The 15,510-nt window shown below is 46.1% G+C and overlaps 1 protein-coding gene across 41 annotated transcripts in view; it reads right to left on the bottom strand.

Moving 5' to 3' along the window:
• Positions 1 to 11,024, bottom strand: part of LOC101391440 (uncharacterized) — a 43,727-nt gene extending 32,703 nt beyond the window's left edge. For 22 of the 41 annotated variants that reach the window (XM_087420929.1, XM_087420930.1, XM_087420931.1 and 19 more), the window contains exons 1-2: positions 10,752 to 11,024; positions 68 to 3,233 (exon numbers count right to left, since the gene is read on the bottom strand). The gene's annotated coding sequence lies outside the window, so the exon portion shown is untranslated. Of the gene's footprint in view, positions 1 to 67; positions 3,234 to 10,751 lie in introns of those variants that run through there. The other 19 variants (XM_087420961.1, XM_087420963.1, XM_087420943.1 and 16 more) reach the window with 18 other exon arrangements.
• Between the last annotated feature and the right edge of the window lie 4,486 nt (positions 11,025 to 15,510).

Genomic DNA, 15,510 nt, shown 5'->3' with positions numbered 1-15,510 from the left:
GACTGATCCCCGGACTGTGTGTGCACAGAAGAGGAATGAATGCTGTAATAAACTTTTCTTTTCCCACCTGGGATTTGAGAAGTCTTTAACAACGCCAGGGACTTGAACGCAGCCACGCTGAACGTCCATTTTCTGGCAAAGGGTCTCCTCCATGTGGAAGTTGGAAACTCAAGGGACACGAAGGTATTTTAGCCAGCTCAGGAGAATACTGAAGAGGGAAGGAAAAGAAAGGAAAGATGGGATTTAAGTAGGACAAATAGGAACAAGATTTAGGCGAATTCACCAACGAGGAAGTTTTAAGTTTCTCAGAACTTTACACAAGCCAGATGTCCCTAAGTGGAGCCTGCAGTACCATTTACTTGCAGAGAAAAGACGGAAACAAAGTTCTGATCAACCAATGGTCTGCTTTCTATCCACGCTATGACTTCCAAACGCCACTGAGACTCTAACATTGCCTCCTTGAAAGATGTTAGTGGAGGGTACCTTCATAGGTAAACCCATCAGTTGCTAGACCATCAATAACCTAAGATGGAAAATGAAGGGAAACAATCAAATGCTACATCAAATAAATACTCGTACAATCACAGAGTCAAAATGACTTCAAATCAATTTACAACACAGTATTTGGCCTACACTTACTTTGTGGAAGGTGTCCTAAGACCTGAGGAAATGAAGAAGGCCAACCCTATGAGCACACTCAAAGCCTATTTATTCAGAGCTTGCTATGGCAAGGGAGTCAGCCACCATCGCCCGCATGTTGGCAGAGCCTCAAAGGCATGCAGAGGAGCGGCAAAGCTTTACAGTGAAAAAAGTGAAGGCTTCACCTACGCTCTGATTGGGACGCTGTAAGTGGGCTAACTAGAAGCAGAGTGTTCCACGTGAATGCTTATAGGCACATATTTGCATCTCTCTGGTTCATACTAAGTTGCGAGAGAGGATAAAAATTATGAGAGCTGAGCATTACTGAACAAGTCCAGGCCACGTGGGGCCAACTATGACAGGGGTTATTGTTTGGAATCCTGGATTGCTGCCAGAGCAGGAGGTCTGACTGCCTATATTTCTGACCTATCGATAGCTGCCTTCTTGAGCTGGTAACTGTAGATAATAAGTTGGTTTCCTGGGCCGGCTGCGGCAGACTTAGGTCAGACATCTATTTTTACATATAGTCTGGCCACTGTCTATTTCTGTATTCTCTCTGTCACCCCTGTTGGTCATTCTCTCGCTTGTCAGAGGTTGATCCATCTGGGAAAACTAGAGATTCAGCTCTTCACTGGTCAGAGATTGTCCACTCATTGGCATCTGTAATGCAAGGGCATCTTGACCTTTTTATTGTTCTATCATCACGGCTGTCATCTGATGAGAGAGCAAGTGCATTAAGCGTTTAAGGCTGGGGCTAGAAGGCAACCAACCAGCATCAGGACCACTCTGCCAAACTCAAAAACTATTAACAGTCCCTGTAAAGTGCTTCAAAACCAAGAACCCCAACTGCCCAACACAGGCCAGGAGAACAGATCCCATAGATCATGAGCCTCAACCTTAGAGATCCTTAAGGGGACAGAGAGCCCGATCCCCCTTGCCTGTTTCATTAATCGTAATACAAGAAGTATTAGGAATGGCACACAGATGCCCCCAGGACTAGCCAACAAGAAATCTACAAAAATGCGATTGTCCATCACAACTTCTGCCAATAAGTTGAGATTGAGCTGTACCCCAACTAGGACAGAGGTGGTATCATTAATAACTTCCGCTTTAAAAAAAAGTCAATGATAAACTAAAAAGTTAGTGATTAGTTTCTTACAGTCTTTTCTATTTATATGATTTCTTCTGACGGGAAGACTTCTTAAACTGTTTGCATAAACAGTTAGTCAGTTCTCCCTGGTAGTGTCTCTCATTTTGGAGCACATGGCTAAGTCAGAATTCTCCAATCTTGGTGATTTATAGAATTAGGGTCCCTGCGTACAGACAACCTTGGAATACTATTCCCAGTGTGCAAAACGTGTTAATAGGACGCCTGTCCTCCTGACTACAGAGGAAGCAGTATCCAGTAAGGGCACACGGATGTCTGAGAACAAAGGAGGTGTACATCACATGCAGTCGGACACAAGGTCTTATATTAGCCTGGTTACAGCAAAATTTAAACTTCAAGTATATGCTGTCTCTTTAGAGTCAATTATACCTCCATTAAACTGTTTTAAAAGACACATAAGAACTTGTCACTTTCTAACCATTTCACTACATCTTATCACTTTCTATGTTCTAGAGGTTACTGGCATACTGGTAAAGTATGTCAGCAATAGAAAATCGTGGTGTACCACTGGCAACTCTTCCTAACTCCATGTGCAATCACATGATGTACGCAGGTTTAAATTGGCCATGGTGGGAGTGTTTACACCAGGGAAATCAGAAAACGCTACAAATCATGGCTTGATTTATTGTTTTGTTGAGTACTTACACTTAAGGTGATGGAGAATCCGTTCATCACGCAGATTAGCCTTTACAACAGACACTCGGCATGGTCACTGCATTGTGTACAGCACAAAAACATTCAGGAAATGTTCCCGAATTCAGAAACAGGTACTTCTTACAGCAAAGAAGTCACCACTCAAGAAAGAATGAAAGACACAAGTCTTTGTTTCACGTTCTTCTTATTTGTTAGAGAAATGGGAAATGGCCAAAATAAACGACATATATATGAACAGACATTTTACCAAAAAAGACATACAAGTGGCAAATAAACAAATGAAAAAATGTTCATCATCATGAAACATCAGGGAAATGCAACTAAAACCACAGTGTGATATGGTTACACTTTTATTAAAAGAGTCAAAATTTCTTAAACCAACTATACCCACTATTGGCAAGGAAATGGAAGAACTGGAAGTCTCATTCACTGCTGGCAGGAAGACAAAAGGGGACAACCATGTTAGGTCACAGTTTGGCATTTCTTAAAAAGGTATCTACTCACCTACTCCGTGACTCAGGCACTGCACCTCAAAAAATTAACACAAGATCAATGCAACATATGGATATGAGGAACTGTTTTCAAATATCCTAGTGGTTTTATTTGCAACAGTGAAAAACTGGAAACAATTCAAATATGCATAAACAGACGAAAGGATAAACAAATAGTGGTACATCCACGGAACATTGTAATTCCCAGCAATATAAAAAGAAAGAACTACTCACATGAGCACCATTGATGAATCTCAAAATGAAGAAGCCACACGAGCCTACTGAGGGGAACAAAAAGAGGAAACACTTTATGAGAAGAATCTTATAAAATTCTAGAAAATGCAAACTAATCTATTGTAAAGGAAAGTACATCAGTGGTTACCTGGAGGGCAGAGAGCAGAGAGAGAGACATGACAAGGCCCGAGGTAAATAAGAGGATGATGGAGAGCTTCCCTTATCACCACTGTGATAGTGGTTTTAGGGGTTTACATGAGTGTCAAAACTTATCACATTGTGCAGTTGAAACATAAGCAGCAATTTATTGCATGTCATTTATACTTTATTAGAGGGCCGGCCCCGTGGCTTAGCGGTTAAGTGCGTGCGCTCTACTGCTGGCGGCCCAGGTTCGGATCCCGGGTGGGCACCAACACATGGCTTCTCTGGCCACGATGAGGCCGCGTCCCACATACAGCAACTAGAAGGCTGTGCAACTATGACATACAACTATCTACTGGGGCTTTGGGGGGAAAAAAAATAAAATAAATAAATAAAAAATTATACTTTATTAGAGCTCTAAAAATACGTTTAAAATAAAAATCTGGATTTCCTACAATTTTGGAATGTCAGTCTGACAAACCGATACTGACTCTACCACCTCTTTCCTCGTGCCCTGGGAGGGACGCCCTGCCTCAGTGGTAGCAAATAGTGGAGAGCTATTCAAGAGGAATGCAGGCTGGGGCACAAAGGCCACAGAGCTGGCCTCTGTAGCCTCATGTTCCTGCACAGCAATAGCCTTCAGGTGAACAGCCCAGACAGGCTACAGGAATCCACAAAACATTTACATGTTTTCCTCTCACACTGACCTCAGCTACACAAGATACACAGTTCTGGAGGCCATGAGAATTTTTGAGCCTGCTCATCCTTCACAGGTTCCAGTGACTGGAACCTTCTGCATGGCCCTTTCAAAGTGGCACATCCCAACTAGTCTGGGGCAGTCTCTTCCCCTCCCTATAAATCCAGTGTTTCTGTAACAATCATCACTCTCCTGCCCATACAATCCCATAACCTGTGATGCCACTCTGCAGAATTCTGGACATCAGGGCACATGGCTCCGCTGCAGGACCTGGGAACAGACCTCCCTCAGCAGCACTGAGCACAATGCAACATCCCCTGTGAACAAGAGAGCAATTTCATGTTGCTCTCAGAAGCACCAAAGGTTATCACTGCTGCCTCTCCACAGACTGACCTCTGAACCACAAATACCACAGCATCTGGGCTACAAATAGGTCCACAAATCCCAACATTCTTTTCTTGGAGGTCTTGGGCAGCAATGCAAACTCAGGCAGAACTGCAAAGAGTGGTATATTCTGCCGTCATACTGTTCCCTCTGAGACACACAAAGATTGGGATCCCAACCAAAGCTGTTCACTCCTTCCTGTTAGCAGAACCCAGTTGTTTTCAGACCACTACAGACAGTGAATAGAACCCCCAGATGAAAGGTGGCTTAAACAATAAAGCCTTCATTTTCACACAAAGCAGAGCAATGGGAGGCAGGCTGCTTCTGGACTGGAGACTTGAAGGGCAGAAAAATTCCATCAGGTGAGACCAACAAAATCCTTGAAAAAGGCAGCCCCTGTGTTCAAGTCACCAGCAGAGTCCTCTGCGCCAAAAACTGGTCAGGTCCGTGACGCAGCTCATCAGAGAAAGCAATTAGAGAAAGGAATAAGGATTCAGCCTTCTTACAAATCCCTCCTGCAAACAGGAGACCATCAAGGTTTGCTTCCCTGGACACACGAAGGTGGGTCAATGATGCACGCTGTGAGCTAATGATAGAGGTAAAATGGCTTTTGCTATGGAACTGGCAGTGACATAAATCTGGTTAGGGCCCTGGGCAAATTAGAAAGTGCAATACGGCTCCCACACACCTGGAATTTACGTGGTTTATCAGGGGTATGAAGTTCAATACAGACAGCTGGCACCCTCATGAGGGATCTCCCCAGTGCTGTTATATCGAACAAGAAATGACACACTCCCTGCACATCTGTTGTTTTTCTGAAGTGAACTTTGTGGTATCCAATGAGAAAAGGCTGAAAGCTTTCTCACATTCATTGCACTAATAAGACTCTCCCCAGTGTGAACTCTCCGGTGTGTAATGAGGCTAGAGTTTTGGCTAAAGGGTTTCCCAATTTCAGCCCACTCATAAAGCCATTATTCTGGTGTGTTAGGAGACTGGAGTTGGAGGTAAAAGACTGCCCACATTTGCTACATCATAAAGACTTCCTTCTGTGTGAATGCTTCTTTGTTTAATAAGATTGGAGATTTTAGCAAAGCATTTCCCACATTCACTCCACTCATAGAATCACTGGGAATTCTCCAGTGTTGGAGGAGCACAGACGTTTGGCTAAATGATCTTCCACATCTGCTGCAATCTAATGCCTTTTTCTAGCGTGAACTCTCCAATGTTTAATGAGGTGGGGCTTTTGCCTAAAAAAGATTTACTACACTCCCCACACTCATAAGGCTTTTCTCCAGTGTCACCTCTCTTATGTTTAAGGAGTGCAGAAATCTGGGTAAATGCTTTTCCACATTCGCTGCATTCATAAGGCCATTCTCCAGTGTGAACTCTCCTGTGACTAACAAAGACAGAGTTAGCAGCAAAGGATTTCCCACATTCACTGCACTCATAAGACGTTTCTCCAGTGGGAATTCTTGGATGTTTAAGGAGCTTAGAGATATGGTTAAATGATTTCCCATATTTGTTGCGTTCATATGGCCTTTCTCTAGCGTGAACTCTCCCATGTGTAATAAGGTTGGAGCTTCGGGTAAATGATTTCCCACACTCCATACACTCATAAGGCCTATCTCTGCTATCACCTCTCTGGTATTCAATGAGGTGGGACTTGTTGTTAAATATCCCATAATCTCCAGATGCAAAAGCTCTTTCTCCAGTGTGAATTTTCTAATGCTGACTGAGGCTACAGCTTCTCCTAAAAAATTTCCCACATTCACTGCACATAAAACATCTTTCTCTAGTGAGGACTCTCTGGTGCTGAACAAGTGTGTGTTTGCAGCTGAAGGCGTTCATGCATTCTCCCAGTTATAATGAGATTTTCCCCTCTGAAAGGCTGCTCTGCCCTCAGTTCCACTGTTTGACCTCTCTCTGGTGGGAGAGGTCTGTTGCTGGAGAAATTCAGAGATAGCCAAGAAGTTCTCTCCAACCATCCTAAAGATAAATGGCTTCCCTGACACATGGCATTTGCAGTTCTTCACAAACGAGCCTCTGTCCTCATTGCTTCTGTAGGGTTTCTCCCCAACGCACTGCCTCTGATGCTGATGAAGGTTTGTGTGACATACCATTGTTTCCCACAAGCTCCACATCTGTGCAGTTTCTGCTTGTTATGTGTTCCCTGGTGTTCATCCAAGTGCAAAATATCTCTCAATACCAGGCCACACATTTCACAGGGGTGTGCCTTCCTGGGAGACAGATCTGCACTGGGAGTCCTGACCTGTGACACTCTGTACAGAAACGCTCTGCTCAAAAGGAGCCTCCTCATTCTCTGAGGAGCACAGGACTGACATCACGCCCACCCCCAGCATGGGAGGTCCAGTTCCGTTTGGGCACTTTTTGTTGAGTTTGAATTCATACCCATCCTAGGGACAAGCGAGGACTCTCCACCCTACTCCCAAGATGGGCAAGAATATGGGACCTGCAGGATGCAAATACCAAGGGAGAGACACAACATCTGAAGAGCCAGTGCTGATCCAAAACAGCTCAGTACATCACAGCCCAGAGGAAAGAAACTAAATATTACACAGAGAACCCTGTAGGGAGATCTTGCAAGAGCCCGTGGTTCACATCAGAGAATTACTTCCTGGCACAGGCAGTCATGAGGAAATGTCAGCTAGAGGAAGAAGTAGACCTGGGGCACACAGATGCTATGGATCCGACCAAAGTGACCCAGCCAGGAAGAGGGCAAGTGAGGTGGGATACACTAGGCTGACTGCAAGACTCCTGAGCCTGGATCCTTCCATGGGAGGCTGCAGAGAAGCAGGTGTTGGGCCTGCTCAAGGAGAGGAGAGAGCAGTGCACACACCTCACTCCTACCAACCACAGCACCTACCTAGGGAACTGGGGAAGGAGCAGTGCTCATGGTCCCGAGTAAGGAGGAGAGACCTATCTCTGGGGAAAAGAGAAGGGCAGAGACTACTTCAGGGCAGGGGAAAAGTGTGAGGATCTTACCCAGGGAGGTTAGATGTGCCAAGTTCTCCAACATCACATCATACTACAGATGTCTCTGAGCCTCACTAAGGAGACCCCACCCCTCCCAGGAAAAACTCACAGCTACATCTTCAAACGTCACACTGCCCTGCTATGATGGTGACAGATAAAACCACAAAGAGCCCACTTCTGAAAAGCCATAATCCATTTCCCCAAAGATCTACTATGACCATCCATCTCTCAAGCCTTCCAACTTAAGAGGGGAAATCAGGCCCTGGTACCACTGGTGTCATCGTTGGACTGATCACTGAGTCCAACCACCAGCAACAGGAAGCAGGTGGACAAATACACATCTAAGCTGTGGCCTAGCATACGGGGATCCACCCCCTCCAGACCAACAATTCCCCTGGTATGGTCACTGTCATGTAATTATCAGTGCAGGGCCCTGGGACCCTCAGACATGCCCCTCTCCAAGTACACATCATTTTTCAGACTGTACATCCCTCAATCTCCGTGTCCCATGGTCACCACCACCTCACTGCCCCACACCATAGGCATCTCCTTACCCTCCCCATATGCTACTTGTACTGTATTCCAATCACTTCCTCCTACCCCACCCTTGGTTATGGTGGTCGCCAAACACATGACACCTGACAATGGACTCTCGAGACCAACAGCAGTTTATGAATCACATAAATTCACACCTCTGAGAATAGGACACCACTCATCACAAAGGCTCACGTGGCAGCTGCCCTCCAGAAAAGAGTGAACAACAGGGGCTGTGGGATGCAAGCTTTGCAGAATCAAGAGGGTGGGATGCCCCTGGTTCCCACAGGAGGATGTGATTGGCTTGTCTGCATAACTTCACAGGCTGGTAGGGAACTGATACCTGCTACAAAGGGATACACAGGAACTGCTCCTGGTTCCCTTGGTCAAAAGGGCTGTGAGGCAAGGAGACATCATGCACGGGAGCAGTGTGGAGAGGTAACTTGCACTCAGGCCACTTCAGGACGTCCCGCTTTCAGCAAATGTCAAGGAAACACATCGTACCAGGTTTAGGCCTTATAGCACAACTTGGCAGACAGCACCCACAGCATGCTTGGCAAATTCAAACAGGATCCAGTATGGCCACAGACTTCCCACGGTTCCCAACAGCAGTGTCACCTCAAATCATTCCATGAAGGCCTCACTGAGTGGCTCTGTTCCTGCCTCAGACGTAGACACACAGAACCACCTGTGGATCTCAGATACCCATAGTCCCCTGCTACTTCTGTGATGCACTTGCTGTCACCTCAGCACATACAAATTTTCTCTGTCCTCTTAACCTTCATTCAAACCCCAGCCCCATTAATCGCCCATCCCAGGGCCAGTGATTCTCACAGATGGCCAAATTTACCCTAGACCATATCTACCAGGCTGAATGAAACACCCCAGGCCCCATGAAACTCCTCCCAAAATCTTGGTGAGTCCACTGAGTGGTGAATCAGCACGAGCTCTGGCCTGAATGTCATCTTGCCTCATTACCCCTTGTCTCTGTAACCATCTCATGTCCACTCTTCCCTTGGAAGCCTCAGCCAGCTGCCAGACTATCCCGTCTGATATACCAAACCAACAGCCACTTACCTACGTTTATGAAGCCCAATACCATCACCCAGGTCCCATGAAAGAGACCCAGTCCTCACACCCCACCCTCTACACCTCACCCTCTAACAGCTTTGCTACCAAACCTTTGCCACCAAAACATAAAACTGTCTCTCCTAAATGTGACCCACAGCTCACTCATCTTCTCATCTTGGTCCACGCTGTAGCTACCACATTTTGGATGTCTCTAACCTGAATCTCTCCTCAGACCCCCCAACCTGTATGTTAGCTGCTCGTGTGATGCCTCCACTCAATAATGTTTGAAACATCTCAGACTCATAACACTGTCAAAACAAAGCTCCTGATATCCCCAGCGAATGTTACACCAACTGTCGACTTGCTCATCTCAATGGATGCAGCTACCATCCCTAGAGCTTCTAAGACCAAAAGCCCTGGGATCATCAGATTCCTCTGTTTCACTCTCTCACCAACCACATTAGAAAATCTAGGTGCCCCTTTAAACACATGCAGCGAGAAGACAACCTCATTTCCTGAGCCACGACCCTGTCCATTAATCTGCACCTGGACTATGGTAGTCACCTCCATATTGATCATCCTTCTTCCTCTCACAAGCCCAGTCTGAGTTCCTCTCTGGAGCCAGATGAAGCCCATTAAAACCTGGGTAGCACCACCTCCCTCCTGTGCTCCAAACCTCTAGCTACCTCCCGAATACACACCCAACACCTCCGGCAGTCATTCCTCTCCTGAGTCCTATCCACCTGCTATTTATTCGTACCTGAAAAAAAGGAAACCTGTGGTTCCTGAACGTTCCTGAGCTCAGCTGTACCTCTAGGCATTTGCGCATCCTCCTACCAGCTCTTAGGTTAACCTTCCACATCTGTTAACAATGGTTGCTGGAAGTGGGAACACCTCCATATAACCCCTGCCATGGACTTAGGATCCTAGGCCTGCGGTCTCTTCAGAGTCCTCAGACTCAAGGATGGGGGAAATGGCATGAAGAGTCTCAGGACATCACAATCCAGAGAACATGGGAGTGGGGAGCGAGGCCAGTGAGGTACTGGAACACGCTCCACTTCCCTGACCCGGTTCCGTAAGCACTTCTCCACCCAGGAGAACTAGCGCGAAGAGGCAGGCCTTGGAGAAATGCGCCCATGGCGGGGTTCAACGGCTCATGCCTCCCTGTACCCTTCCCTGGCCCTGGAGCCAGGTGACTTCAGGCCGGCTGTCTAACCTCTGGGCCTCAGAGCTCAATGTCACCTCTTAACAGGTGTGAGACCGTGAACAAAGATTCCCCCTCCCAGCGCCTGAACGTCAACATCATCCCTCTGCACTGTGCCCTTCCGTTGAACAGGCTTCAGGAAACCGAAGCCTAACGGAGGCTTCCTAAAATCCTAACGGAGATAGTGTCTCTCTCTGCTCAAAACTCCCTGGCTTTTAGAGTCCTCACAATGAGGTACAACCCTCAGCCTGCTATTCCAGGTTTAACTCCTCCTCACACTCTGTTCTCTGCAGACAGAACACGGACCCCAGGTCCCCGACTCCTCCCGGCTCAGTCGCCCTCCACGCCTCTCCCCCGCGGGCCCTCCCCTGGGACCCTCTCCCACACCCGTCACCCCAGTTCTCATAAACAGGCGCCACGAGCGCCTCCCCGCCCCGGACACCGGGGCCTGGGCAGCAGGCCCGTGAGCGGCGCCCGCACTCGGGGCTCTAGGGCTGGGCTGGGCTGAGGGCGGGGAGGGCGCGGAGCACGAGCACTGACCTGAGCCGGCTCCCTCCGCGCGGCCGCCGCCATCGGACTCCGGGGGCGGAGCGGGGCCGGGAGCGGCGGGAGAGGAGGGGACCCGGGCACCGCGGTCCCACTCATGGCATTGTGCGGGTCACTCGGCGTGCGCCGCTTCCAAGCTTCAGACCCGCCCTGTGCAGTGGGGACAACGTCTCTAGCGCCCTCTCGGTAGCGACCCAGCGCTCCTAAGCCTGAGTCTAGCTGAACAAACTCCAGAGAAGCCAAAATGACCGCCCCAAAGAGGACGCCGGAAGTCCCGAGCCGACGCGCACGCACGGATCGTCCCCTGTCCTGGATTCTCATTGGCTCAACTGCGCCACTGTTGGGCGCGTAGACCTTTGGGTAATGTAGTTTTCTTAGCTTCACAGGTTGCTTGTTTCAGGTCTTGACGTTTGCCAATCAAGGTTTCCGGCACCGCGGGTGGAGCTGGGAAATGACGACTTGGCCCTTCAGGGGAACGGAAGGCGCTTACTCCTTTGAAGGAGCGGCTCCCAGGTTTCAGGTAGTGTTGCCTGCGACTGATCACTTAAGTGTATAGAGACATCATTTTCAGACTCCCGGAAGCTCAGCATGCTCCCAGAGGCTAAAAATATTATTTCAATTATTCCTAGAGGCTACAAATCCAAACGGACACGTTCTCTTTCAATACAAAATGCATCTACTCTTAGCTGGAATGTAATAAACATTTTCTTGCTATTCAAATACATGTCGTCAGAAGCATTAGTGTATTTTTTAACGCTGTATGTTCACTCAGGGTCATGACTTGGAAGATGAGGGACATTTAAGCCGCCCTGAAGTAGGAGGACAGGGGTTTATCTCTGCCTCTGGTTCCCACAGAGAACATCTCTCCTGCCTGTATACTCAGTGATCCTGTCCAAATCATACAGCAACACTGTTTATCCATTTAATATTTCTTACTGAATATCCGAAGATACATTCAATTCCTTTACAAATCTGACATCTATGTCAAACTGAGAGCAACTATTAAATTCTGTTTTGATATGGGATAGTGGCTACAGTGTTCTCAGGCAGAGCACGTGGGCAAAGGGGGCATCTGAAGACCATCATCTCATCTTCTTGTTGGGAAGGGATTATCATTATTCCAGTGATTGCCAGGACTATTGTGCATGAGGAATTGATGATACCTCAGAAAAAAGTTGTGAAATGCAAATTACAGAGAGCTGTTAATAATCATCATAGTTAGTCAAAGATAGTGGTAGAAATAGCTCTGAGGACACATCAGTGGAGGGTGAAAAAAGTGAAGACCTCAGATGATTTGTATCAGGAGATACTGAAGTCTGAGAAGTCAGACTGAGCCCAATCTTGTATTGTGATTCTTTTTCATCAGTTTCATCCTAATAGATCTGTATGATTTCTCATGGCAGTTTTAATTTACAATTTCATAATCTCTCATGTTAAACAACTATTCTAGGCCTGATGACCACTCATATACATTCTTTAATAAAGATTCTGCTCATATATGTTGCCTATTTGATTTTTTGTCTTTTTCATATTGATTCCTAAGATTTCCTTTATATGCAAGTCCTTTAGTCAAATATTCACATATGTTTGTACCATTTTGTGTGCAATTTTTAGTCAACATTTTTGAGGTTATATATATAATATATATACATATATTATTCCAGTGTTTTTAGAGTTCTCCTTACTTATAACTAAGGAATTCTTCTATATGCCAATGTTTTAGTTAATAATTCTTTTATTACACTTTCTCTATTCAAATTACTATAGAGTTTCTTTCTCCTGATTATACTCTAACTGATCAGGAACTGTTTCTGGCAGTAGTCCTAGTAGATCAATCCATAAGGATGGGATTTAGGGATTGGTTTAGCCATGTCCTGGGGTTTGAATGAAGTACTGAACAACTAACCAATGGGAAATGGGATGCTACTGACCCATGGTATGCAGGCATCATAATTCATCTATGACCTGGGGTTCGTTATGATGAAGGGGCAACTGCAGCACATGCCTTGAGACCAAGTGGGCGCTGCAATGAGTATTAAGGCAGTGATGGTGACTACGATGAGTGTGGTCTGGGAATGATTCTTTTGAGTTCATGTTTTTGCTTACAAAGAGAAAATGGTAAGCTCAAGATCATTATCTCTCAGCTCAAGTCCCAAGATGAGAAACAAAATTTCCATGATAGCCCTCAAAGAAGCTCTGATTTCTGTAGCTGCTGGGCTCATGTAGCTGAAAACCAATTCATTCAACTCATGGCTTGCTGAATTACAATGACAGTTGAATACCCACTCTCACAAGGTTTCTCATGTGAAAGGGCATTGATTGATAAAGAGGGATTCTGAATCTTGGAATAGGGAACATCTGGTTGATGCAGAAGAAACCAACCATCTAGAACTCTTAAGCTACTCTGAGTCTCTCTTACAAGGTGTCTGAGGAGACTAGCCTGCCTTTGCTAATATCACCTGGGGCAGATGCCTGTAAAACAATGCCATTTCTCCACAGGACTCACCACAACAACCTGTAAGCAGTATCAACTCTCAGCATCATCCAGGGAAAGAGGAAGAAACAATAGACACACAAGAAGGATTGTGAGACTTTGCTAGGATATATTATCAGAAACTGGAGAGCAAGTGTGGGTATAAGTTCTCAGGCTGTTTAACCAAGGAGAGTGGAATATATGACAGACTGGAATAAATTCATCAATGTGGTGCAGTTACTAGAGATTCTGGATTTACTGTGCTAGCTTGTGCAGCTGGAGGTGACTCTAACAGCCTACTTGTTCAGTTAACTGGCCTTGGATTCAATGGTGGCCTCTCAGTGAATGAGGCTGAGATGCCACAGTTAGTACAAGATAATATACAAGATAGAATTGAAAGGCTTAGGGATAGGAATGTTGGCTGGATTTATCATGTGTGAGATGTACCTCTACATCTGTATTAATCATGTTCTTTTTATTTTCTGTATTTTATAAAGTTGCCAGTCTTGGGAGCCCTACACACCTGCAAGAGACTGCCTCTCCTAGGCCTAGCTAATTCCTCAATATAGTAAACAACTTCTCCAAGAGCAAGCCTTTCATATGCAAACCAACCAATCCAAATCCATACTCCCAACCACTTCCTTTATCTAGCTCAGACACCAAGCCAGTATTTCTCCAGCCCTAAAGCAACCCAGGGCCAGGTACCAGACTGTTAGGGACCATCCCTATGCCCCAAGCCTGCCAGAATTTTTTACACTAGCTAATTCTAAATGGTTTACCCTGCCCTGCCTGGGCTTTCTCAAGGAAACCCCAAAAAAGGCTTGTGCCCATGTTCTCGCCTCACTCCGTTCTGCCTTCTGACCGACACTGTTGCTTCCCCATATGGCCACATGTGACACGGCATGCCCTTGCACTTGGGAACTAGGTAATATAAACTTATTACAGAGGCATTAACCTCTCCACGTTGCCATTCCGTCACCTCTATAAATTAAAACCCCTTGGGGAGAGTGACATCAGCATCAAGGCAGAGTGAGCTTTCCCGTAAACTCTCCCCGCATAAGATAGAAAAAAAAGACATTCATATACCAACAAAGGACACTCACACAGCACAAAGGACATCAGAGAGACCCATGCAGCTGCACATCAGTGAGTGGATGTGCTGGATCCCCCAGAGGAAGGAGTGGGAGGTAAGGAGAAATCCTCTCCCTCCCCATCGGATCAACAATTTGGGTCCACGGGGCTCCCAGAGAGGGCAGAGGGGCAGACCTCTGCGGGAATACCATAGCTCTCCAAGTTCTCTCAGCCCTTCTCTCTTTTTCTCTCTTTAAGCCTGTGGGAAACTCCCATACGGAAGAGTCGGAACTGTTGCAGGGGTGCCATCAACATCTGAGCACCCCAGGAGAGCAGACAGTGTGGAAGAACCAGAAGCCCCCGGGGATTGGACAGGCAAAAGAGAGAGGCGCCCCCCCACCCACCCCATGCCCAGCACTGCAGCTCAGCCAATCAGTCAGAGCAGTCGCTGATCGCGGTGGGCTCAGATTACACAGCCCTTGACCCCCACCTGGTGGCGGCAGGTGGAAACCGCAACCAGATATTTCCTGGATGAGGAAAAAGAAACCAAATACAGCAAGCATGATGCAAAAATACATTAAATTGCCAGACCAGAAGGAAAATGACAAGCACCTAGAAATCAACCCAGAAGGCACAGAAATTCGTAACCTAAAAGACAGAGAATTCAAAATAGCTATCATAAGAAACTCAAGGATAATTCAATGAGATAAGGAGTTTCTTCACAAAAGAGATTGAAATCATAAAGAAAATCCAATCAGTATTCATGGAGATGAAGAACACAATGGAAGAGATAAAGGAAAACCTGGAATCTTTAAAGAACAGAACCAACAATATGGAGGAAAGAAGTAGCATTATTGAGGATAGGAATACAGATATACTGCAGATGGAAGAGGAGAGAGAACTAAGACTAAAAAGAAATGAGGAAAGTCTCCAAGAAATATCTGACTCAATTAGGAAATGTAACATAAAAATTATAGGTATTCCTGAGGGAGAAGAGATGGAAAAAGGAACAGAGAGCCTATTCAAGGAAATAATAGCTGAGAAATTCCCAAATCTGGGGACGGAATAGGAAATACCAATAAGTGAAGCCAATAGGTTGCCTAAATATATATCAACAGGAAAATGTCCTCTCCAAGGCATATAGTAGTAAAGCTGGCAAAAGTCAATGACAAAGAAATAATATTAAAGGCAGCTAGACAAAAACAAAAA

The sequence above is a fragment of the Ceratotherium simum genome, chromosome 33, assembly GCF_057802395.1.
Source record: "Ceratotherium simum simum isolate JZ-2026a chromosome 33, ASM5780239v1, whole genome shotgun sequence".
Lineage (NCBI taxonomy): Eukaryota > Metazoa > Chordata > Mammalia > Perissodactyla > Rhinocerotidae > Ceratotherium > Ceratotherium simum.
This window is presented reverse-complemented; position numbering and strand designations above follow the sequence as displayed.